Raw genomic sequence first — 26,227 nt, 5'->3', positions numbered from 1 at the left:
TGTAGGCCAAAATTTTGGAGGGTGTTGTAGTCGCTACAACATATCATAAGCCTCATGGCCAGCACATTCTTCCTGCATGGATTATGAATATTTGTAAGACTATTCTATGGATGTTTGTAATTCATATTTGCTTTCATCTGTGCTAAATCAATTGAATTATTTTAGTTATTTTAGTACTTATCATATTGAGAATGTGTTGTAATGGTTTCTATAACTATCACATCCTTGTCGACTATTCCGCTGGATGTTAGATAGATCTTTCTTGCTTATAATGGTTGCAATGACCGTTGCATCTTTAGGGACTATTCCGTTGGATGTTAGACGAATATTTTGTGTGTGTGTGTGTCTACCAGGGTGGTACTATTACCTCTCTCGTAGAGGCTCACTTTCCTTTCCCTCTGCAGTAGAAGAATCTTGACATACATACAACCGAACACTCACCAAGTATACTCACTTGCTAATCCAAGATTACATGTGCATAACTCTCTTGTGCTGAGTTTTGTAGCCAATGCAAACCTACAATAATACATGGCATTCGCGCCAACATCCTGGATGGGGCTTCTATTCCAAACGATGTGAGGTCTAATTGGGACTTCACATCGGGGATACCCCTTGGTTGACGGATTTTTAGCATCGTCAACATATTGCCAGGGAGATCAGAGGATATATGGGTTTAATGGAGGTAGAGGAGAGTGATGATGGGAGTCTATATGGTGGGGGTCTATATATGATAAACTCTTTGGGACTTTGTTCATCCTTTCTTAGTTTCCCCTGGTGTTTCTCTCGCTCTTGTTTGTTTTTAAGTTGTATGATGATGGCGTCAGAAGGTGTCTAGACCTTGGAGGACAAAGCAGTGAGGTGTAAGAATGCGACATAGTTTCTCTTCAATCCTGAATTGCGAGATTAATTTAATGGAGAGGTAGGGAGGCAAAGGCAACCACGATAGAAACCAAGTTAAAAATATTAAAGGTGAGGGTTGAAAGGAAGTTAATCAAGATTGAGGTAGAACTGATGAATCACAGTGCAGAGCTCATCGACGATGGTTTATTTATAGAGGTTAATGGTCTTATGTCAGGGAAATCTGTTCTTGACACCAATGACCCAAAAGACGTATCTGATTAAGGAGCGAGTAAAGGTGATCCAGATCAGATCTGTAGAAATTTCTCCATAGATCAGCTAGCTTTGATACCATGTAGAAATTCTGTAAATTCTCTCTACAAATCTCGCTCCTCTGGGACCATAGAGAAAATTTGACTGTAGATTAACCCGATAATGAAATATACCAAAGTAAAATACTATAATCTACTTCTACTATCAATTTGTGGAAGCTTAAAGATTGAGCAAGATCGAGCTGAACACATATAACCAGAAGAAGAAGAAATAATGCACAATACACATGAAAATACTTTGGGGAAAGCCTCAGCTAAAAAACCCACTACTTGTATTATCATATAAGGTGGAAATACATAGAAAATATACAAAGCCTTAGCTCCCACAGCTATCCAGCTCTCAGTACAATCCTCCTAGATGATCACAGGCAAACTTGGCTTCTCACAAGCCTTCCTTTCTACCCTCCAAGCTCTTATTTCCTTGCGTAGTTCCTCTGGGATGATCTTCTTCACCCAGTGGAACACTGCTCTAACACATTGCTCTAACACACTGTTAGAACCGCACAATCCTCAAGGAACCTTACCTTGACTGCATGCATGAGTTTCCTTTATAGGAAAACACATGCAACTGATAGTACATTGTCCTTGACATTTAGCTCAACTGGGTCTTTCTCAGAATAGACATGCATGAGTTTCTGATGAGGGAATCTTCAGTTATATGGAGTACACTGGTTGAGTGTATGCATGCATCAATAAACTGATAACTCACAATTAGTTCCTCAAACAATTTGGAACTAATTTAGCTGGACTTAACTCAGTAAATTGAGCTAACTAATTACAACTCAAATATAATTCAATCTTATCTCCTTAATTAAGGGATAATCTCCTTAATTTAAGGGATAACTCTTGCATGAGTTCAGAAAGACTTCTAACTTGAATTTCTCCAACTAATTAATCCATAATGAATTAATTAATTATTTCCAAGCAACCGGTGAGACTAAATTTGATTTTAATTCACAATTTTAATTCAAGGACAAATTAAAATTGGAATATCTGGATTCTATTTTATCATTTCTTGTTGCTATTTTCAACACTCCCTCTCAACAGGAAAGGAATTCAACTCGATCCCGATCGTGAGCCTTTGGAATGTTATGCATGCAACACTTCTCTCTAGTGTGGTTGCTCCAACAACTCCAGAAGCAAAAAGACGTCCAACCTGAATTAGTATGATGCATCTGTCATCAAAGTCTCTAACTGCTATTGCCTCTGTCAACTGAAAACTTTGCGCTTCTGCTTACTCTACGTTTCTGCACTGTTGTTAGTCCTTCTCTGCGCTCTTCATTATTTGACTATTCTAGCCTTTGTCACTTTGATCTCTGACTGCATCAATCCCACTGATTCCTCCCGCTACTATGTACTTTGGGCTCCCATAGCAAGGTACGATCCATGAGATAAAACCTCTCAATGGACCCCACCCAATTTCAGCCTTCTTGGGACTATCACTTCACATCGCCCCACCTCACACATGGAGGTATGGCTGCATGTGATCCCTCTGCCCACTTCTCCAATTGTGGCTCCTCCACAATTGTCTGAGACTTCTTCTGGGACTTCATGTTGAGAGGTAATTTACTCTCTCTCTCAACCACCCAGTCTCTAGCATTTGCCTTGCTCCTCAAAGCTTTGCATGCATCTTGAACCTCAAGAGCATACAGGTTCTGAACTCATGAAACGATCTGTTTCACTTGTCTCGTGGTGATGTGTCTAAGGAACACCTTTCCTTTACTGAAGACAACATCGTAGCCTTTGTCCTCCAACATCGTGACCGATACCAAGTTCTTCTTCAGTCTAGGCACATATTTCACATCTGTCAAGGTGATAGGAACTCCATGCTCCCTCTGAAAAGCAACTATGCCAACTCCTGAAACACTATACTTTCCGTTGTCACCCATCCCTATCACATCTTGAGGTCTTTCTCCTCCAAGGTATTGAATAAACTTTTATTGCCGGTCATGTGGAATAAGGCTCCATTTTCAAGATACTAGACACAACCCATCATCAATGACACCATGCATGCGATGAGGGTGAAGTCCATTTCGAATTGAGAGGCCAATGCCTCACCTTGCGATCCTTCCGAGGATCCCTTTTTGGACTTCTTCGATGGGAAATTAGTCACATAATGTCCCATATCAATTGAAGTCTGATATGAATTCGATTTGCACCTGCAACCTAGAACTTCAAACTTCGAATTCTCTTCTCTGTATACTATTCACAGCTTCGATAAAATTAGCTCTGATACCATGTAGAAATTTCTCTATAGATCAACTAGCTCTGATACCATGTAGAAATTCTGCAAATTCTCTCTACAAATCTCGCTCCTCTGAGACCAAAGAGAAAATCTGACTATAGATTAACCCGATAATGCAATATACCAAAGCAAAATACTATAATCTACTTCTACTATCAATTTTTGGAAGCTTAAAGATTGAGCAAGATTGTGCTGAAAACATATAACCAGAAGAAGAAGAAACAATGCACAATACACATGAAAATACTTTGGGGAAAGCCTCAACTAAAAACCCCACTATCTGTATTATCATACAAGGTGGAAATACATAGAAATTATACAAAGCCTTAGTTCTCACAGCTAGCCAGCTCTCATTACAATCCTCCTGGATGCTCACAGGCAAACTTGGCTTCTCACAAGCCTTCCTCTCTACCCTCCAAGCTCCTATTTCCTTGCGCAGTTCCTCTGGGATGATCTCCTTCACCCAGTAGAACACTGCTCTGACACACTACTCTAACACACTGTTAGAATTGCGCAATCCTCAGGGAACCTTACCTTGACTACATGCATGAGTTTCCTTTATAGGAAAACACATGAAACTGATAGTACACTGTCCTTGACATTTAGCTCAACTAGGTCTTTCTCAGAATAGACATGCATGAGTTTCTGATGAGGGAATCTTCAGTTCTCTAGAGTACATTGGTTCAATGCATGCACGCATCAACTGACTGATAACTCACAATTAGTTCCTCAAGTAGTTTGGAACTAATTTAACTAGATTTAACTCAGTAAACTGAGCTAACTAATTACAACTCAAATATAACTCAATATTATATCCTTAATTAAGGGATAATCTCCTTAATTTAAGGGATAACTCTTGCATGACTTCAGAAAGACTTCTAACTTGAATTTCTCCAACTAATTAATCCATAATGAATTAATTAATTATTTCCAAGCAGCTGGTGAGACTAAATTCGATTTTAATTCACAATTTTAATTCAAGGACAAATTAAAATTGGAATATTTGGATTCTCTTTTTATCATTTCTTGTTGCTATTTTCAACAAGATCATTATATTTTTTTTCATACATCTTTCCAACGGTGCAAGAAGCTCATCAATCAGAGTCTGTATGCAAAAGTTATGCCACTCATAAGTTGACCTTCTCATTTTCACACCTATAGTTCGGGAGGATGTTGTGTCAACCCCCATTATTCATGGAAAAGGGGCTAGCCATGTGATTATGATGTAAAAGATTCTAGAAGAGTCTATATTGAAACTCTAGTTAAGAGTTGATGTAGTCAAAATTAACCACTAGTAGGCTATCGGGTTGTGTTATAATCGGGCCACTAGGAGGAAGAGGCATTCCATTCTTGTGAGAGCATTTTGTTCCATAGTTGAGCAAAGATAGCCAAGAGAGGTAGGAGGTAGATCACATAGAGAGGATTTCTGCACTGTAGCATCCCACGGGCCATACGTATTACTGATTTGTACCTATAGTCATATTTCTAGACATAGAAAGAGAGTGTAGCAACCTCACCTTTCAGTTGGGTTTTCTCCCGAAAGGGTTTCCAAGAGAGCATATTTCATATCTTATATGTGTGTGTGAGCTTATTTTGCCGTCCTCTAATTTTCTACATAATTTCCATTCGCATGCATGCACTAATTACAGTTAAATCTATTGATATTAAAGTTTAATAAAATTGTAATAGTGTAGAATCTCATGATTTTAATATAATATTATTAGATCTATTGTGACAAACTGTCCAATGGAATATCCACGGCAATGTACTGATCAAAAGGGAATTTTTATTCTAGGAAAATAAGGATGAATTTGGGCCCTCTAAGCCTACCTAAATGTTAGTTAATCCATGTATTACAAGTTTATTTTGTTATTGGGTCAATTTTGTTGGTTATATGGAAGATTCTAGTGTAGAATTTTAGTCCAAAGAGCCCATAGAGGAAACAAGACCCTGCTCTGGATATATTGGAATATAGAAACTATAGAGATCACAGAGTTATGTTTTGTATTATCTGATGTAAATGGTTCTAGGCATGTAATCCAGGCTTTATGATATAAAAGTATTTGTTCCATTAAAAAATAAAATTATTAAAATAAAATAAAATTTACCGTTGGCAGTTTTTGGGATCTATATTTCGACAAACCATGGTTTTCCCAATGATATTCTTATGTAATATAGCCTATTTAAAGGCGTGAATAAGATATGTGTGTGTGTGTTTGTCCTAGATATATCTTAACTCAAGATCTATCACATGCTGAGAGGGATCAAATCTCTCGAGGTGCAAACCTTTCCTCAAGTTTTGCACTCAAAAAAGAGGTTTGCACCTTGAGAGATTTGATCCCTCTCGACGCTTGATATATCTAGAGTTAAGATGTATCTAGGCTAGTATTTGGAATAACTCACTAGTATTCCTTAAAACTTTCACTCATGTTATATATTTTGGGTTATTAACTTATTTCCTTGTCTTCAAAATTAAACTCTAACTAAACAAAAATAATTTTATATCATATTTTCATGTCCTATATTTAGAATTGTTTTTTTACACAAATGAGTAGAGATTTTATTAATCTTCACCCAGTCACAACAAATACATGGGGAATTCAATACAATTCCATTTTTATGTGGGTTCTTCCATTGCGGTAATGACCAAATTCATGGGAGACAAATCCCAGTGTTTTCCGCGGGTACAAAAATTAAGTCCTTCTAACTGTTTACAAGAGTAGATTCTTACAAATTGCAAGCATAAGAGAATGCAAAAACAATACAATGAGATATGTGGGAGGCTTTTGGAGTAGAGAATCCACACGGAATTGGGAACCTGAATCCAAGTTATAATCTCTTTCACATTATAGCTTCTCTTTATTAGATTTCCTGCCTCTTGTGAGAGGTGGTTCAACTACATTCAAGGAGAAGGATTTTTAGGCGATGTCTCCCTTGCATGATTTTTCATGAGCTACACTAATTTCCATATCTTCCTTGTAAAACTTTGGTGTAGACCGTTTCATCTTCTCATGAGCGAAGGGTGTCAATTTCAAAGCTCCTTTACCAAAAAATTAATCTGGACTAGGAGGGTCGACCCGAGAAGGGGCTTGCTCTTCCTTTTCCACCAGCGCTTTTGTATTTTCCTAATCCTCATTTGGGGATTCATCTGTATGGTAATCTTCTTCTTGTTATGGATCTTGAAGAGCCTCAAAATATTTTTTACTAAAGGAAGGATCTAGGATTGGATTTTCTTCCACATATATATTTGGGGTTGCAGCTGTTGAAGAATGTAACTAGGTTTGATCTTCATATTTATATTTGATTCATTATGAAATGCATTTATCAAAGAATGAAAAAGAAAAATTTATTATTATTACAATGACTTATTACGGCATCGGTTTCATGCTGGGGTCATCATCTTATAGGCCAAAGACCCATTGAGGACTTCTAGGTTTTATATTAAGTCATTAGAGTCATTGTCCATTTAATGAGACCCTTCTTGGGCTTTTGAATCATGTAAAAACAATTATTATTGAGTCAAGTATGTAATTTGTCACCTCCACACCAAGTTAGCCATTCCCTGATGAAGTCGACCTACAAGAGGATAATTCAAACCACATGACAGGCTATATATTCAAGTGTAGTTCGATCTATTTGCTCAAAAACCCAACAAGTTCGATACACAAGAAGGAAGTGCAGAAAATTGTGAAGTTCAAGGAGAAGAAGGAAGAATTACAAAAGAATAACAAGTCGAAGTTTTGGGCTATCTCTCTCTCGTAAAAAGTCACTTGGTTGTTTTTGGTGTAGAATATTTGCTACTAGGGAGGTCGAAGTTCTGTTGTTGTATAGTTCAAAGTTTTGTTGCTGCATAGGTTGAAGTTTTGTTGTTGGATAGATTAAAGTTATACTGCTTCAGGGTTGAAGATCTAGATCAAAGTTGTTGGAAGGAAGGGATGACTTGGTTATTGGAGGAATTCCACATCTAGGTTGAAGAGTCTTGGATTATCTCGTCTTAACTATTGAAGGAAGAATTTTGAGTGGGTTTTCCCCTAGATAGGGGTTTTTCCCTGGCTGAGTGCCTACATCTTGTGTCTCTTGTTCTTGTGATCTTCATACACACATAATCTGGTAATTGATTGATTAAAGATAATACAATAAAGAAGTAAAAGAAGCTAACATAATTCACAAGTAATTATCAAGAAAGAGAAATCAAACCCTAACACTACTAGCACAGATTTCTCAACATTGTTTCAGAGCTAAGGTCAAGAAAGATTGGAGATCACTTTGTTGGCTTGAACGGAAAAGTTACTCCCTCTATGATAAGATACTTGAAAATGGGATTCAATATTGCAGGACGTTGGATCAAAATAATAATCTACAACTTATTCAATAAGGTCAAAAGCAAAGGGTTCTTGGTTGCACTCGCAGGTTCACTTAATGATGATAATGCATGGATTATTGATAGTGGAGCATCAAGGCACATGACATGAGATAACAAACAACTTCAAACTCTATTGAGGGAAAAATATTTTCATGAAGTGGAATTGGGAGACAACAAAAGTTATGATGTTAAAGGCCTGGCATCAACTTCTTTGAAGTTGTACAATGGAGCAAAGCTACATCTCAACAATATAATCTATGTTCCAGGTTTAAAAAAATAATTTACTTTCAATTTCTTTCTTATAAGATCAAGGTGATAGAATTGCTTTTGTAGATGGAAAAGTTTTGGCTTGGGGAAAAGATTCAAGCATCAATAAAGATAAGGCTATTGGAGTATGGGAAGGAAGTATATATAGATTCAGAACACCATCTCCTCAAGCGCTAGTTCACATGGAAATCAATCCCATTGAACTATGGCATAGAAGATATGGAAATTTACACTATAAGGTTATTCCCTCTCTCAATCAATTGGTAAATGGCATTCTCAATATCAAAGAAGATCGTGAATGAATATGCAAGGGATGTGCCTTATGAAAGAATACAAGGAAACCATGTACATGCAGTGAAACAAGGTTTAAAGAAATATTGGACCTCATTCATTCAGATGTGTGTGGGCCTATGTCTGACAAATCACTTGGAGGTCATCTTTATTATGTAACCTTCATTGATGATCACACTAGAAACACATGGATCTATCTAATCAAATCAAAGGACGAAGTATTTCAAAAGTTCAAGGAATTTAGATTTAAAGTAGAAACTGCCGATCCAATTTATTTGGATAAACTAGAGCATGTATTTTAATATCAATCCGGGTTGGTAAACTTAGAAACACACCAAAGTATATGGATCTTAGATCTAGATAGTTTAGAAAGAGATTGCTTAGATGCTAAAAAATGAATACATGCTACAGTCTAAAAAATTACAAGATTCCTTCTACTAAAGAAAGAAAGTTTTTCTAAGAGAGCATATAAGGAAAACATTCAAATCTAACCTATGAAATCATACGGAAGAGTGATAAATGTCGATATTATTCTGATTTAGAAGACAAAGAAGAGGCTCTTGTCTCAGAGGTCTTGGTTGTCCTTCCTTATTCCTTCTATTCATTCAACAACATCATTTTCACTTATCTTGAATATCAAATCATAACAATAAAGCATGTAGATCTATTCTAAGAAAGCATGGAAAGAGTGAATATTGATTCAATTCAACCTTAGCTCACAAAGAAGAGGCTCTAACATAGAGACTTGGGTTGTCCTTCCTTATTCAAACTAATCACTGAAAAGAAATCAATCCAATATATGAATGGCCATGACATACTAATGAGTTTATACAAAAAATATTCACAAGAGGTTACAATAGAAATATACAAAAAATTATGATACTAACATATTCACAATTATGCACATCAATCAACAATATAGTATACTTAGCTCAGCATGGGGGCCCTCCACCTTTTCCTGGTACACTTTAAGATAATAAGCTACAACAAATCACCATTCACATCACACAAGAATGTATGCACAAGAAAGAATAAATCAAGTCTCTGTCTCAAATTATATTCAGGAAATAGTAATCATAATGTACTTAGCCATAATTGTTGGTAGCTTTGCTTAAATAGACTAAAAGTATAGCAAGAATTGTTATATTTGCTGTAACCACCTAAAAAGAGTTCTATTACATCTCATAGTTCGAACTCTCCTTTCTGATGCAAAAATATGGACAAATCCCACAAAATCTCAAAACTGCCCCTGAATCTGGGGATTTCTATGTGGCTGGTCAAGTTTGACCAGCATTGACTGGGCCTGTTCTAGCTGATTATGGGCTAACCAATAGGTGTCCCTCCATCCTTGGTTCCTATATTTTCCTAATATGCCTTCAGTTCATGCCCAGGTACCCTGCAAATAAGAATTTGAACGAGCCATTACGGGAAATTCTGTTTCTGCCTAAAAAAATAATTTTAATGTCAAATTTTGCCAAAATTCAAATCATGAAAATTAATTGACAAATGTACTTAATATGATGAATTTGAAGCAAATATGGATGAATTATAATGAATATGAATGAAAATGAAGGCAAAAATAAAGGTTTATGTGATGGAAATAAGTATCAAAAGTGGTACCCAACACGCCCCCAAGAAGAAGACATTGCATGTCCTTGTGCACAAAAATTGTCTCTGATCTGTTGTCAATGATATCGTGCTACTTTTGTTGCCTTGGTTCTTTTTTTATTGTTTGAATTCCATCTTTGAATGCAAACTTGTTTTTGGAATTGTTTAACCATTTTAGAAAATCTGTGTAACAAGTAGTAGGGCATGTCGATTATCTTGCTAGATTAAGGTAATCATTCATGAGAAATGCATCACATCTTTGCTTCCACAATGCTTGTTTCTCCTCAGACAGTTGCTTCCATTGAGAATCTTTTGAGATCATTTGGGTATTGGACAAGATAAAAGCATTTGTTCCTTGCTTGGAATTTGGCTTTCCAAAAAAGCAATTTTCTTTGGCCACTTCATCTCCTTCTGGATGTAGGGATGCATATAGTACTTTGGTTCTTTCTTGACACACTTCATGATAGTATCGGTCGGTACATCATCTGTGTTACAATTTTCTGCTTGATCTCCATTCAAGTCAAAGACAACATTGTATCTTTCTATTAATGGATCCAACTCTTCCCTAGTTGAGCATCGATTCAAAGATATATTAACACAATTTGTTTTAGTATTCCCTGATTGTGCAAGCTCCATCCCATCAGACGCCTTCATAGTTTGTATTTTTAAGGAAGCATGCTTTGAATTACTGTTATTTTCAACAGTAGAGTCGTTAACTCCAGCTGGAACATCTTTAGTTTCAGTAGGGAAGCCTGCTAAATTATGCTTCAGTTTTGTTGCCATAGGCCTGATCTATTGTTGCGTTTCTTGCATTTGTTCTATTATCTTCAATTCCTCAGCTCCTCCGCATCGTTGTGCTTCAGCCTATAGCTTTTTCTCTGAGCTATTTTTTTCACAATATGCTTTATGTTGAACCCTGCCACTACCAAATTGTACAAAATCCTTACTAGACCATAGAAAGTGGGGCCCTGGATACAAAAATATGATGTAACTGTGTTTGAATACAAATGATACCTCATTTGAATATGAATCTCTGACAATCTGACAAAAAATGTTTCTCTAATATGTCAATATGCAATCATGACCCAAAGACTTCTTTGATTTTTCTTTTTTGTTCTTCTGTAAGACTACTTGAGAACAAAACTTCATATATCACCAAAAAATTCCATTTATTTGTACCCAGATGTACAAGAATGATTTCTTGTTCATAATTGACATTGGGACACTCCTCACACACCTACTGTGTTATTTGCTAAAACATTCCTAGACCAATCTGCATGTGATAGACCTTATTTCTACAATTACATTGTCTTTTACCATGAGCTGGATTCACAACATTCTTTTCCCTCCATACCTTTAATGATCCTCCAAAGTTGCATGCATGTCAACTATGACATCATTCCCTTTCACAGTCTTCTTGAACATTAACCAACTCGTACTCCATGATAGATTATTCTCCTTCTGCACTGAGAATTCTGTAGTCTTAGTCACCTCAATCCTTAACCCCATTTATCAACAACAAATCTCATTGAACCTTTAAACATGTTGATTTTAGCATTGTGCAAGATCACTATAAACCCTTCCTTCATAAGATCTCTTTTGATTTCAAACACTTAAAACCAAATTGTGTTTTCTGAATCCCCTCGAATTTGCTTTTTTAGAAATTTTGGCACTTCGTTTGATTTGGCGAAACGAAAGTGATTTTGTTGTTTCACAATTACATTTGTCAACACAATTTTTTTTATGATGGCAACTGTCACATTAATTTCTGGGCGTAATTTGTGATAAAAAAGGCATTAAAATTGACGTGGGCAAACAATTTGGGTTTCAGACAATCATAGTTCGATTCCCAGAGTATAAACATGGTCATTAGAAGAATAATACAGAACAACGTAAAGGAGTGAAATAGAAGAATCAACTTTCTGAAAAGGAAGAATAACAACATGATATTCACTTACTTGTCAATCGATATCTTGGAAGTAATTATATCTGGAAGGCAGAGTCGAAAAATATGCATAGAACTAGAATGCCATTGGTGTTGTTGCTTCCTGTAGGCTTCATAGCTCTCTGGAACCTCAGAAAGGACCATGATATCATTGAGAAAGATAAATTTCCACCCTTTCAGATGGGCATGCACAACAATGTCCATATCTTCAACACTTGTTCTTTCAAGCCAACCTCCAAATTCCTTAAGAGATTTTATTCGCCAAACACGAGCTGTCCCTTTGAACGCAAAGAAATTGAGAAAGACACCATTCACATGCTGCTCCACCTTAAAGGTTGATGTTCTGCAGCTGTGTTAACAAATTTTCATCTTTATTTACAAAAGACCACTGAGCCTAGCCCAAGCTGAGTTCAAGATTATCCTTGAAATGTGCCACGGTCTGTTTCAGGAAATCAGGGTTTGGCTGGAAGTATGCATGAAAATTGCAACGAACTCATAGTATTTGACATAGTCACAACCCATTGCAACCTTCAGATTGTCAGCTTCATGACTATTCCTAATCAATCGATGCCGGTAAAGAATGTTGATGCCTTTTTGGTTCCACTTAAGGACTTCTACTCTGATAAGTTCTTGAACATCATCTTCATATGAATCATCTAGTACTTGAATTAATAGCTGATCATTTGGCCAATCAAGCGACAAACAACAGAAATGGATTGCCCATACACCTCTCTCTCATTACACATGGGAATTTTTTCCAGGACCATAGGATAAGCATGCCCTTGTTGTTCAACATCCTTAAGCTCAAAAGATTCATGTTTTGGCTTCAGCTTGATCTTATTATACTTAATCCAAAAGAATTTGATGTAGGGAATGATATGGTCCACAGACTGAATTAAAAATAGAACTATGAAAATGTTTGCTAGAGTTTGAATTGAGGGAGAAATGTAATTGGATCTGAACCCAAGAGAGATATATCCATTGCAGAAAATCTTGAATCCGAAATGAAGTTGGAAAGTACAAATGGGGTGTGGAGAAATGCCGACCATTCATGTAGGCAAATACTTCAAACACCAATGTTGCTAGTGCAAATACCAAAAATGCCTTAAGACACCTAAACAAGTTATTTTATTTTATTTTTATTTTTATTTTTTAGAAGGCAACTCAGATTCCATTGCCACCCCTTGCCTGAAAATTAGCCTCTTTTTCACCATGTTGAGAAGATTCCATCATCCTGTAGCAAGCTAGGCAAGGCAACAAGTCTAGTTTTGATGACCCTTGTATGTTTGACAAATGAAATTGTCAACATAATTGTTATTTCTTGCTTGAATGTTTGCTATGAATAGAAATTTTCTCTCTTTGAACCATTGTTTGTAAACAAAGACTAAAAACAAAGCATTTTTTATTGTGATCAAACTAACAATTTTTCCCTTATTTCTCCTTGTGTTGGAAGAGTTGAATACTCACTTTTGATGCTTAGGGATAGAAAATGAAGTGAATAAACTTATATATAGAGTGGTGGACTAGAAGGTAATGGCAATGGTAGTTAAGGTGAGGAAAGGAATAGGTACTTTATTACTACTTTAAATGAAGAATTTTTGCAAAAGTAAAACATTAAAAAGAATTTTTTCTTACAGACTTTCAATTGCTCCCTTGGTCATTCTTTGTCATGCTTTTGTGGCTGATTTAATTGGAGAAGTTGTTTCATGTTTGCGGAGTCTTCAATTCAAATGTCCTTTTTGTTTTTGTTGTAAATCTCACAAATTGCTTGAAGTGCTTCCAGGTCCCTAGTCCCTTTGAAATTGATACTGAAATTACAAGTTCCTTTGCTAAATATTATGATGAAGTAAGATTTCAGGAACTTCTGAAACTTCAATATCTTCAAAAGTCTGCAAATTCAGGTCCCTTTGTAAATACTTTTGGTCCCTCTGTGACTTTTTCATGAATTCTCCTCTTATAGCTTTGAATGTTGAAGTTGAAATATCTTACATATTGAGTGTTTTCATGCTTGAAATTGAAATTTGATGAAAAGCATAACAAAGCTTGAGATGAGAAGGATAACAAAGCATTTTAGTATGAAATTAATGTTTTTGTTTTCCCCTCCTCTTTGCTTATATCTAGACTTGTCCTCAAGTATTTGAAGTAGATGATTCAGAACTTCTCATAACATGAGATGATATAGTTTATTAGAACAAATTAGAAAATCTATCTGTAGTGATAAAATGAACAAAAGCCATTTTTTTTGGAATTCATATTAGCCAAGTAGTTTGGTTTTCCAATACGAATTCAGGTTTGTATTGTGCCAGGAAACTAGATTTTCACAACCAAATTTATTTATTTATTTATTTTTCGGACGGAAGTGGGATATAATGGAGTAGGGAAGTATGGAAAGATTGTGAAAGTAAAATAGGTTGAAGTCATGATATAGTAATAGATGGAGACACAGATAAAAGGTCTGGACTCCAACATGCATGATTGTGAAGCTTAGCAAACAATATGGTAGATGAATGACATTATGAACAATATGACTTATGAAAGGATTCTTTGGAAATGGATTTGTAATATCCCATATCAGGAATATACCCCAAACACAAGCAAACTCCAACCAGAGATGGACTGGGAGGGCATTTACCAAATATGTCGCCTCTAAAAAGAGGACGAGATCCGGAGGCTACCTGGCCCTTTCCAGACTCTGTCTAAGAGTATAATAGAAACACACAAGTGGTATAATAGCTGAGAATGCTCACAGAGATACAAGTAACAATGATACTATATATATCAAATAAACCATAAACAGATACACAAGAAATGCAGCGAGAAATGCTAAGCCATTTTATTATACTGAGCAATAAATGAGTACAAGAGGTGATTAGACAGATGGCACCTCGACTTGCACAAGGCAAGTGAAGAAATAGTCTCAGAATGACAAGAATGGCCTCTCTGTGTGGATGTTGTTGTTGTTGTTGTGTTGCTGCTAGAAAACAAATGGTGATTTGGGACTGCTCCCCTCCTCGGAAAAAGCTGAAACTCTGGATTCGGGCTCTACTCAAGAAACCCAGAAAAACTAGAAAGCTTTCCTGGAATGGCCTCACACTGATCTACGTCCCAGCTGTTGGAAAACTGCCGTGCTGCTGCTGCTGCTGGAAATCGAATGAGGATTTGGGGCTGCTCCCATCCTCAGAAAACGCTGAAACTCTGGAATCGGACTCTACTAAAAAAACCTAGAAAAACCTAGAAAGCTTTTCTGAAATGGCCGACCTCCGAAAATCACCCTCTTGGGGTTCTGCGCAGTTCCTCAAAGACGCTGATGAAATTGCTGCTGAAATGCTGATGAAACTGCTGCTGAAATGCTGATGAATCTATTGCTAGAATGCTAATGGAAATACCTTGCCCGAGCAAGCACTCGAAGTGCCCCAGGGCTAAGGGTGAGATCTCCGAACGGAGACTCTCAATGCACTAAACAGTACTGCAGACTAGCTAAACAGCCAACGTGCTCTAAGTCGAAATGACTATCACAAATGCTCATAACCAAAATGATACCAAATGAGGGGGTTCCTCTCTATTTTATAGCCTCTGCCTCTCACAATCCCTAGGCTTACTTTCTCTTGCGTGATCCCCTTCTTGCCATGTGTTCCTTCCCTCCTGCGCAGTCCCTCCATGTGTCTGCGTCCCACTTTGGCCCCCTTGGCTCCCCTCTAAGTCACAACTTTGTGCTATTAGGAAGTGACTTTTTATTCTAAAAGTGAGTTATGTCCCCCGTCCTCACTTTTTTATTTACAAATAACTATAGAAGTCAAAAATTGAACAAAATCGAATATTCCAATTAGCCATAGCTAATTAGGAATATTACAGTCTCCCCCGGCAAAATGTTTCTTGTCCTCAAGCAACTGAAGTGATGGATGATGTAAGATCTCCTCACTCTCCCAAGTGGCATCCTCATCTGGAAAATTCTTCCACCTTACCAAGAATTCCCGGACTGTCTTGCTCTGCAACCATTTTTTATCTCTCCCTAGAGTCAATGATAGCCTCCGGCTGCAATACCAAATGCCCCTCACCATCCATAGGTGGTAGCTCATCTATCACGGTCACCTGCTACCCCAATGCCTTCTTCAAGCATGATACATGAAAAATGTTATGAATCTTGCTGCCTTGGGGCAGCTCCAACTCATATGCAACCTGCCCAATCCTGCGTATCACCCTGTATGGCCCATAAAAGCGGGTCTTGAGCTTCTCAGCCCCCTTCTGCTTCAACGATGACTGTCAGTATGGCTGTAATCGTAGGTAGACCATGTCCCCTACCTTGAACTGCCTTTCCACTCGACCCCTGTCGGCATACAGCTTCTGCTGGTTCTGCGCTGTAGCCATGTTATCGTTGAGATCTCGGAGGATATCCTGACTCTCTTAGATCCAAATCTTGGCTCTAGGATCCCTGCTATCACCAAATATCATGTCGACAAAAGATAAAGGATGATACCCATATAAGGCATAGAATGGTAACATACCAATGGACATGTGATGCGAAGTATTGTAGCAGTACTCCCCCAGATGCAACCACTTCAGCCATGCTCGCTACTGCCCACTGACATAGTTATGCAAGTAGCCCTCCAGCCACTTGTTAACTATCTCCGTCTGTCCGTCCGTCTGTGGGTGATAGCTGGTACTCGGTGTCAACTCCGTCCCCACCAATCGGAAAAGCTCCTGCCAAAACCTGCCCATGAAACAGCTGTCCCTGTCACTGACGATGGTCTTACGAAGACCATGTAGTCTGAAGATCTCCCTGAAGAATAGCTTGGCCACCTATGCTGCTATATAGTGTGTGGATATGGCAAAGAAATGTGTGTACTTCATCAATCGATCAATGACGACAAAGATACAATCCTTGCCCTATACCATGGGTAACCCTGTGATGAAATCCATTGAAATACTCTCCCATTTCCCCTTCAGAATGGGAAGAGGCTACAATAATCTTGCGGGATGGCTCATCTCTCCCTTGTTCCTCTGGCAAGCATCGCACTCCCAGATGTGTTGGAGTACGTCCTCCTTGAGGCCCTTCCATGAGAACCTCTCCCTAATGGCCCTGTAGATTTTGGTAAAACCCTGATGTCCTGCCAATGGGGAATCATGTGATGCCTGGAGTATTTTCTTCTTGAGTTGAGACCCCTCAGTCAAGAAGATCCGGTCCCTGTAGTAGATGATCTCATCGACCACCCTGCACCTATCATCTGCCACTTGCCCATCCAGAACCTCACATGCAAATCTGTCCTTAGAGTACTCTACTAAGAGTCGAGCCCTCCAATCCATATCCAAGCTCATAAGAGACGGCGTGGCTGGTCTGCATGAAAGGGCATCTGCTACCACGTTGTTCTTACCTTTGACATACTCAATGTCAAAGTCATATGCTTGGATCTTACTGATCCACTTTTGCTGCCTCTCCTGTAGCTGCTTCTGCTCCAAAAAGAACTTGAGGCTGTTGTGATCAGTCCTCACCTTGAACCTATTGCCTACCAAATACTGCCAGTACTTAGCCAATGCATGCATGATGTCCAGCATCTCCTTGTCGTATATGGAATACAACCTCTCGTGCGAAAGGAGCTTCCGGCTCTCAAATTCTATAGGGTGACCTCCCTGCATCAGTATTGCGTCGATCCCCTCTCCCGATGCATCACACTCCAAAAAAAATGGCTGCGTGAAATTTGGCAATGCAAGCAACTCCTGGATAGCCCGCTCAATCTCATCCCGATAGGCCTTGGGGTGCCTATAGGGGGTGGTAATCACGGCCTGTATGCCCTGCTCTAGCTCGATGGTGTGCTCAAACCCCCGATCTGGTGGCTGTCCTGGTAGAATCTTCCCAAACGCTATGGCATACCGATCAAGGATAGACTGTATCTCTGGGTGTATCGTCTGCCCTATAGTTCCTGCTTCTGATGCACACAGCTCCACTACCCACTCTATGTCTCCCTTTCGGAAGACTGCCTCCATCTGATGAGCCAAGTCAGTATGAGGCGGATATGTGTGATGTCCCCGTATCTTCTCATGTCTCCCTGTCTTCTCATCATCCCACTCCATCTCAAGGGTCTTCCAATCTATCGTGGCCTTCCCCAGAGTGATAAGCCACTAAACACCCAGTATCATGTTGGTGTCCGGAATATCGACCACGAAAAAGTGGTCAGTCAATGTGTAGGTGCCCATCGTCACTGAAAGCTCTGGAACATAACGAGCACATGTCATGGTCTGATCTCCTGGGACCAATACTGAAAATCCATCGAAGCTCTATGTCTGGATGCCTCTCCGCTCAACCATCTGTGTATCAATGAAGTTGTGGGTTGCCCCAATGTCAACCAAAACTGATATGCGCTGGCCACGTACTGTCCCTTGTACGCGTAGCATCAGATACTTGGTAACTCCTTGCAATGCTGCAAGGGCCCCTCCGGTGGGTGCAAAAGATGCACCACCTGCTGCTGGTGGTGGAGGTGGCAAAGGTCCCTATATGGCATGGCTATCTCTTGCCTCCACATCATCCTTGTCATCCTCTTCTCCACTACTCTTGGAGAAGACCTCAATAAAATGTGCTTTACCAACATCACATCTATGTCCTGGTGCCCATGGCTCCTGACAAGTGAAGCACAACCGCTTCTTCTTCAGCTCCCTCCTGGCATCATCGTCAAGCTGTACTTGTCCTGGATTCCCCTTTGGAGGTGGAATCCTCACATCCTTCCCCTTAGACTGGAAAGTCTGTCTCTGGGGGTAAGGTGTCCGGGTCCTAGGTAAGACATCCTGTAAGTCCCGGGTCCTGCTGATAGCGTCCTGGAGCGTAGCTGGTCTAGTGGATCGGACTAGACCCCGAAGTGGCTTTGCTAACCCCTCAACATACATATAGACCCTCCGTGCCGTGGAGAGGTCTGGCACCATCGCAGAGACCCTTAAGAAATCTGCAATATAGGTCTATGGGCTCCCTGTCTGTTTGAGCCTCATCAGCTCAACGAAATGCTGCTCTGGATCCCTCCGATCAAATCGCTCCATCAGTCTCCTGGTAAACTCGGCATATGACGTCACTGTGGAGTGCCCCAATGTAACCATCCCATGAAACCACCAATCCTGGGCTGCCATCCAAATGCAACATTGCCACCTTAATGGCCTTTTCCTTCGACATCTGGTTAAGCTGGAAATAAATGTACAACTTCTCCACCCAAGACTTTGCCGAATTGTTTGATGAGCCATCAAACGTAGGCAAGTGGAATCTGCTAGCTGCACGGTGGGTGTCGCCATCATGGTAATGCCGGTACCCTCTGTGATGATCGCGAGGTATGCTATCTCGCTGGAGCTGAACAAAATCTCTAAATGAGAGGGCTTCCCTGAACTCCTGCCCATAGGCCTGGTACTCTGCAAAATAATCGCCCATATGCCCGGGCTCTGCCTCCTGTTGGGCTGCGGCCCCCGTGTCTGCTCCTAAGAAGGTGGGCATGGTAGAGCATGTAGGGGCATGTGAGGCCCCCTGCTGTGCAGTATCACGCTGCTCTGGCAAGTGATGGGATGCACCTGATCCCTCACCGATCTGAAAAACTTGTGGGCTCTCCCGCTGTCTGGCCTCTACTGCCGTGAATCTCTGCCCCATCACCTCAATCTGCCTCGACAGATCCTGCACTGATTTGAGGAGCATATCCGCAAATCTCTTCCTGTCCTCGTCTGCCATCTGCTCTGTGTCCACTACTGGCTCTGTCTATTCTGCGTCTACCACAGGTTCCTCTTGTTCTGCGTCTACCACAGGAACACAATCTCCCTCTCCGTAGATATTCTCCAACCTACGCCCAGTGTCTCTGTATCTCTGACCTCTGTAACAGATATAGGGTTTTTCCCCCGGTGTCATAGATTTCTAGCTCCACTGACTGAGCCAGATCTATGCTCTGATACCACTGTAATGTCCCATATTAGGAATATACCCCAAACACAAGTAAACTCCAACCAGAGATGGACTGGGAGGGCATTTACCAGATATGTTGCCTCTAAAAAGAGGACGAGATCCGGAGGCTACCTGGACCTTTCCAAACTCTGTCTAAGAGTATAATAGAAACACACAAGTGGTATAAAAGCCGAGAATGCTCACAAAGATACAAGTAACAATGATACTATATATATAAAATAAACCATAAACAGATACACAAGAAATGCAGCGAGAAATTCTAGGCCATTTTATTATACTAAGCAATAAATGAGTATAAGAGGTGATTAGACAGATGGCACCTCGACTTGCACAAGGCAAGTGAAGAAATACTCTCAGAATGACAAGAATGGCCTCTCTGCGTGGATGCTATTGTTATTGTGATGTTGCTGCTAGAAAACAAATGATGATTTGGGGCTGCTCCCCTCCTCGAAAAAAGCTGAAACTCTGGATTCAGGCTCTACTCAAGAAACCCTGAAAAACCAAGAAAGATTTCCTGGAATGCCTCACACTGATCTGCGTCCCAGCTGCTGGAAAACTGCGGTGCTGTTGTTGCTGCTGTAAATTGAATGAGGATTTGGGGCTGCTCCCCTTCTCAGAAAAGGCTGAAATGTTGGAATCCGACTCTACTAAAAAAACCCAGAAAAACCCAGAAATATTTTCTGAAATGGCCGACCCCCAAAAATCACCCCCTTGGGGTTCTGCGCAGTTCCTCAAAGACGCTGATGAAACTGCTGCTGAAATGTTGATGAAACTTCTGCTGAAATGATGATGAATCTATTGCTGGAATGCTAATGGAAATACCTTTCCCGAGCAGGCACTCGAAGTCCTCCGGGGCTAAGGGTGAGATCTCTGAACGAAGACTCTCAATGCACTTAACAGTGCTGCAGACTAGCTAAACAGCCACCGTGCTCTAAGTCGAAATGACTATCACAAATGCTCATAACTAGAATGATCCCAAATGAGGGGGTTCCTCTCTATTTTATAGCCTCTGCCTCTCACAATCCATAGGCTCACTTTCTCCTGCGTGATCCCCTTCTTGCCATGTGTTCCTTCCCTCCTGCGCAGTCCCTCCATGTGTCTACGTGGGCCCCATTTCTGCGTCCCCCTTTGGCCCCCTTGGCTCCCCTCTAAGTCACAACGTTGTGCTACTAGGAAGTGACTTTTTATTCTAAAAGTGAGTTATGTCCCCCGTCCTCACTTTTTTATTTACAAATAACTATAGAAGGCAAAAATTGAACAAAATCGAATATTCCAATTAGCCATAGCTAATTAGGAATATTACAGGATTTGACTTGTCATGGTACAAAACTTGAATTTTCTTCTAATGATTGGCTTCATGTCTTTTTCCTTGATCTTGATGCATGTTATAGGATTGTTGGTGTTGTTGGTCAGCAACTGAAAGCAAGCTTCATGGGTTTTGAGTTTCATTGGATGAAATAAATATAAGTTGAATTTCCACTTTATTTTCACTTGAATATTTTAATTTCATATTAAAGATTGACTTTGAAAAGTCCTTTGCCCATGGAGTTCACCCCTTAAATCTTCTTATGACCTACAAAAACATAGCACTTGCTTGCAATACGATATTAGATGATGGAGGAAGAGAGGTGTACATTCTCTCTTATTCCAAGAAATATGTAAAATAATTATAATAAATGTTTGAAAACAAGTCCAAAGATGATATATAAAGAAAATGCATTTGTTTACCCTTTGAGGAATGGTGGCCAAACTAGACCTCCTAGCGGTATTTTGTTCACAAAATATTAGTTTTATGTCCAATTAGAGTGATTCCAAACCCAGTTTGAAGTGAATTCATATGGAAACTTCTAGTACAAATATGTTTTTAAAATAATTTAAAATGATATGCTAAAAATGAGAAGTACCATGTTTGATAGAGCTTCTTGTGAATTTTTTATTAGACCAACAGTCACTATTTGGAGTGTAACTTTTTTGTTAAATATCGGATCGATGTAATTCATTTGAATATGAAATTAGATTCATTTTTGTCTATATAGTAGAAACATGTTTTTAAAATCCTTAGGTTTGATATCACAAAATTGCTGATGAAAAGACCTAGGAGGCAGAGTTTCATTATGCTGATTTTAAGACATGGTGTCACTCAATGTGGCATAACGTTTTCACATGGCCTCCAATTGATATGAATAAAATTGCGTCATAAATTAGACTTGAATATATATCTCCATTCGAAACATGTTTTGAAAAGAAGATGATTTGGTATGTGAAATATGCCAATGAACAGTCAAGACCTAAAATTGTCACCATACATATTTTTCGACAAGCAGTTAGTACTTTGAACTTAACGTTTTCATGTGATGTCAGATTGAGGTAATTAAAATTGGTTTGGAAACTAGATTCCAAGGGCTATCTTCCCTATGAATATAGTGTAAAAATGTTTCCATTAGGCCCCTCAAATCAAGGTTGTACTAACTTCGTCCTAAAAAATTCTCTTGTGATCTAGTGTTTATTTTGATCATATCTTTTTGATTTATGATCCAAATTGAAAAATTCAAAATGGATTAAAAACTAGATTTTGAGAGATAACCTTTTTTATTTTTATTTTTTGAAAATGATCAATGTGGTTACTTAAAATAGTATTGTTCTTACTGCATTTTTCTATAAAATCCTTCCAAATGAGTATTGAACAATGATTTGAAGAATTGTTCATGAGAGTTTGAACTAAAAGTTTTATTGTGAACTCATTTTACCTATTTATTTATTTATTCTATTATGTCCTACTTTATTATAGAAAAATAAATCATTCTCTTAAGTATAAGAGAATTTCCAATGCATCCATTTGCATAACAAGATCATAAGTAGACTCACATCCAAGTTTGAAAAATATACCTTAATGAATGCTTAGACATGAAAAATTAATTGATCATAAATATTTGATGCTAAATAATGTTGAAAAATGGAGTGGTGTTGTGTTATAATGACTAGTTGAAACTAAGTTTTGAAATGATCTTTGTTTGCGTGGCTTTCCTTAATTGTCATATCACAAAGTTTTTCTTGTGGAATTTGTTCAAAATCATGAATGCACAAGGGATCTTGTGATAAATATGTTAGATATTCTTCAATTTCTAGCTCTATTGTTTGAAATTCATTGCATGTGATCCATAAATCATTGATTTCCTTACAAATATAACTAGAAGAAGCTTCTTAGTTCTCTTCTTGTGGATGCTCTTCATGGATGCTTTGTTCGTCTCCTATCTTTTGAAATAAAGATTGATCCCTAGTGACCATTCTAAATTATGGACAAGGGTTTGAGAAGATCCTTGTGGTGGTATACCCTCATTCTCTAAATGAATTCTTTAACATCATGTTTTGTAGATCTTATTTTCAAATGGATTTTGTAGTTAGTTATTTTTTGTTAGTGGTTGGGGGTTTTGTTTTGGGGATCTACCTTTCTAATTTCTATGTCTAAGCATGAATAACCATAATGAAAAGTGTTTTTGTTTTTATGTTTTGTTGTTGTTGTGTGTTTTATATATATATATATATATATATATATATATATATATATATATTTTTTTCCTAAACAATTTTCCTAACTAGCTATTATCTAAGCGTGCTTCCCCGACAATGGCACAAAAAATATCAGTCCAATTTATTGGGATAAACTAGAGCATGTATTTTAATATCAATCTAGGTTGGTAAACTTAGAAACACACCAAAGTATATGGATCTTAGATCTAGCTAGTTTAGAAAGCAATTGCTTAGATGCTAAAAAATGAATACATGCTACAGTCTAAAAAATAACAAGATTCTTTCTACTAAAGCAATAAAGTTACTCTAAGAGAGCATGTAAGGAAAACATTCAAATATAACCTATGAAAGCATATGGAAGAGTGATCAATGATATTATTATGATTTAGAAGACAAATAAGAGGCTCTTGTCTCAGAGGTCCTGGTTGTCCTTCCTTATTATTTCTATTCTTTCAACAACACCATTTTCACTTATCTAGACTATCAAATTATAACAATAAAGTATGTAAATCTATTCTAAGAAAGCATGGAAAGAGTGAATATTGATTCAATTCAATCTTAGATCACAAATAAGAGGCTCTAACTTAGAGATCTGGGTTGTCCTTCCTTTTTCAAACTAATCAATTCTAATATCTGAATGGCCATGACATACTAATGAGTTTATATAGAAAATATTCACAAGAGATTACAATAGAAATATACAAAAAATTAAGATACTAACATATTCACAATTATGCACATCAATCAACAATATAGTGTACTTAGCTCAGTATGGGGGACCTCCACTTTTTCCTGGTACACCTTAAGATAATCAGCTACAACAAATCACCATTCACATCACACAAGAATGTATGCATAAGAAAGCATAAGGCAAGTCTATATCTCCATTATATTCAAGAAATAGTAATCATAATGTACTTAGCCATAATTGTTGGTAGCCTTGCTTAAATAGACTAAAAGTATAACAAGAATTGCTATCTTTGTTGTAACCACATAAAAAGAGTCCTATTACATCTCATAGGCTGAACTCATCCTTTCTGATGCACAAAATATGGACAATTCCCACAAAATCTCAAAATTGCCCCTGAATAAGGGGATTTCCTGTGTGGCTGGTCAAGTTTGACCAACGTTGACTGGGCATGTTTTTGGGCTAACCAATAGGAGTCCCTCGATCCTTGATTCCTATAGTTTCTAAATATGATTTCAGTTCATGCCCAAGTACTCTGCACATAATACTTTGAACGAACCATTACGGGAAATTTTGTTTTTGCCTAAAACTTTAATTTTAATGTCAAATTTTGCCAAAATTCAAATCATGAAAAGTAATTGACAAATGTACCTAATATTATGAATTTGAAGCAAATATGGATGAATTATAAGTAATATGAATGAAAAATAAGGCAAAAATAAAGGTTTATGTGATGGAAATAAGTATGAAAAGTGGTACCCAACAGAGACCTTAACTGAAAGAAGAATAGAGGCTTTGAGATCTGATAATGATGGGGAATACACTTCAAAATAAATAATTGCATATTGTAAAGAAACAAGAATTAAGAGGGGGATTATTTTTCCCTATAATCCCGAAAATAATGGAGTTGCATAAAGGAAAAATAGAACACTAGAAGAATGTATACAAACAATGATTTTTTATCAATATATACCAAAATTTATATGGGGAGAAGCAACAATGACCACAATATATATAAAAAATAGAATTCCTCATAGAATCCTCGACAATATGACACCTGAAGAAGAATTCACAAGAATGAAGCCATGTGTGGACCATCTCTGAATCTTTGGATGTCCTGCCTATATCCACGTTCCAAAGGACAAACAAAAGAAAGTAGATTCTACAAGCATTACAGGGATTTTCATTGGCTACAATATTTCTTCAAAGGCATATAGAATTTAAATCAAGGAAGGAAGACATAATGAAGTAAGCAGGACGTTATATTTGATGAAAATCATGCCTACAAAAGATCCAAAGATATTCCTATTGATTCTGATGACGAAGACATACCACTATTCGAAGAAGAGGAGCACCTCAACAATCTTACTACAAATCAAAAAGGCGAAGAAGAAGGACCAAGTGAGACTATTCAACTTGTGATCATACCTAACACAAAGAAGAGGCCAAATTGGTTAAAAGTTACTCTTGAAGATGCCGAAGGACATGGAGCTGTGAAAGGAACGTTTAAAGAAAGAAAAAGACCAAAAAGATATTTTGGATATGTTGCATACATGACAAAACTAATAGAAGCTTAACCAACTACATTTGAAGGAAGTTCCTCATCAAGAATGATCCGATAATCACCCTATGAGTGACCTCAGTTAAAGATTTATTGAATAAAGGTATTACAAACTCATGTGCTAGTGTGTGTGCCTATGTTATTTAAGCAACGGATCGATTAGATTGCAAATACACAGACACTTGAAATGGAAAGACAACAAAGAAATACAGTGAGCAAATACAAGAACACAAGAAATTAATAAGGATTTCACCCTATCCTCTAGGACTACATCTCCGGTCCAGCTCTCAGTGGTGGCCTTATTTTATTGTGTCTTAAGCAGAGAATTACAATGCAGGGACTCAATATGAGTCTCCTGAAATAGGTTTGCTTGGCAGGCTGGTTCTTGGATTCCCCAAGTCACTGGAGTGCACAGACTCTTTTGCCTACTAGTCTTTTCACCTCTCGGGTCTGACAGATCCTCTCTAGGATGGCTTGAATCTCTTAAGCTCTATGGTGCTCGATGCTGCCTTTGGTCAGCTTGGCCCTCTGTCTTCTTTCTACTTTTGCTTCACTGTCTTCTTTGCTTCTTGTCTTCTAACTTCCTCTCTCTCTGTTTCGTCCTCCTCTGGGGGTTCTGGTGTCTTTCTGCTTTACCTGTGCAT

At 38.2% G+C, this 26,227-nt stretch overlaps 1 pseudogene; it reads right to left on the bottom strand.

Annotated features, from left to right (window-relative positions):
• Positions 1-11,699: 11,699 nt before the first annotated feature.
• LOC149220560 (putative xyloglucan glycosyltransferase 5 pseudogene) lies at positions 11,700-13,004 on the bottom strand (annotated as a pseudogene).
• Positions 13,005-26,227: the final 13,223 nt, after the last annotated feature.

This window comes from Pinus tabuliformis, chromosome Q (assembly GCF_031772625.1).
Source record: "Pinus tabuliformis cultivar Carrire ecotype Pingquan chromosome Q, CPIR1, whole genome shotgun sequence".
NCBI lineage: Eukaryota > Viridiplantae > Streptophyta > Pinopsida > Pinales > Pinaceae > Pinus > Pinus tabuliformis.
Note: the sequence above shows the minus strand (reverse complement) of the source record. Positions and strands in the feature narration are given on the sequence as shown.